Source organism: Gossypium hirsutum, chromosome A13 (genome assembly GCF_007990345.1).
Source record: "Gossypium hirsutum isolate 1008001.06 chromosome A13, Gossypium_hirsutum_v2.1, whole genome shotgun sequence".
In the NCBI taxonomy this organism is placed as follows: Eukaryota; Viridiplantae; Streptophyta; class Magnoliopsida; order Malvales; family Malvaceae; genus Gossypium; species Gossypium hirsutum.
In genome coordinates this window covers 92,751,264-92,752,608 of record NC_053436.1, presented here as the reverse complement: position 1 = coordinate 92,752,608, position 1,345 = coordinate 92,751,264, and the positions used below count along the sequence as shown (strand labels likewise).

Sequence of the window (1,345 nt, the reverse complement as noted above, 5' to 3'; positions counted from 1 at the left end):
TTTTTATTTAAGAGTTCTACCTGATTAGAGAGTATGGTGACCGAATCGACGTTATAAACGTCGACTATTTTTGTTGACTTTTTCCTCATTACTTGCCACTGATAGTTATTCAATGACATCTCTTCTATGAACTTATAAGCATCTTCAAGTGTTTTATTGTTGATGGTTCCTCCAGCAGTTGCGTCAACCATTTGACGAGTCGAAGGATTCAAACCATTGAGGAATGTTTGAACTTGGAGCCAAAGCGGTAACCCATAGTGAGAGAACTTTCTCAAAAGATCCTTGTATCTCTCCCATGCATCGTAGAGTGTTTCTAAATCTATCTGCACAAAAGAAGAGATATCATTACGTAATTTAGCTGTTTTAGCCGGCGAAAAATATTTTAGTAAAAAATTTTCGGTCATTTGTTCCCAAGTAGTAATTGACCCTCGTGGTAATGAGTTCAACCACTGTTTAGCTTTATTTCTCAATAAAAAAAGGAATAGCCGAAGAAGAATGGCATCATCAGAAACACCATTTATTTTAAATGTATAGCATAGTGCCAAGAAGTTGGCTAAATGAGCGCTACGATCGTCATCCTGCAAGCCATCAAACTGAACAAATTGCTGTATCATTTGAATAGTGTTAGGTTTTAATTCAAAAGTATTTGCCGCTACAGCAGGTATGATTATACTTGATTCAGTTCCTGTTAAAGAAGGTTTAGCATAATCATACATAGTGCGTGGAGTAGGATTTTGATTAACCACAATTGCAGGAGGTAGCTGATTGTCATGGTTTTCAGCCATCTCTTCGGTTGGGGGTTGAGTATCGTCTTTTTACTCGTTCTCTGTGTATCATAAGCTTCGCCTTATTCCTCTTTGATTTCTGCGAACTATATGATCGATTTCTTTGTCAAAAAGTAATGGTCCTAACGGATTTCTTCTAGTTATAAACTATAAAAACCTGCCAAGAGAAGGTAAAAAATAAATTAATAAATAATAATAAATTAAAGTGCAAGAAAAATAAATGGCTAAAGTAATAAAAATTGAGCGATCCTAATATTTCAGTTCCCCGGCAACGGCTCTAAAAACTTGATCACGTGATTTCGTGATAGGTTTTAAATATTTATAATTACTCGTTCTTGAAACTAACTATTATTGCGATGTAGGCAAGTGTACCTATCGAACTGTAGTATAGTTTTAGCAATACCAGATTTTTGAAACCTGATTTTGTATCAAGTACAGTTAGTCACTGATCTTTGTTGTAACATCATTCTAATTTCTTAAATATAGGCAACAATGAAGGGAATTTATATACGTCAAATGTCATAGTTGTTTAGATGGACTAACATCATTCAAATGTTAAA

General features: G+C 34.5%; 1 non-coding gene across 1 annotated transcript; it reads left to right on the top strand.

The window, feature by feature from the left end:
- Positions 1-249: 249 nt before the first annotated feature.
- Positions 250-356, top strand: LOC121212883 (small nucleolar RNA R71). The gene has a single exon (XR_005908256.1). It is a non-coding gene; the product is annotated as a small nucleolar RNA R71 (small nucleolar RNA).
- The last annotated feature ends 989 nt before the right edge of the window (positions 357-1,345 follow it).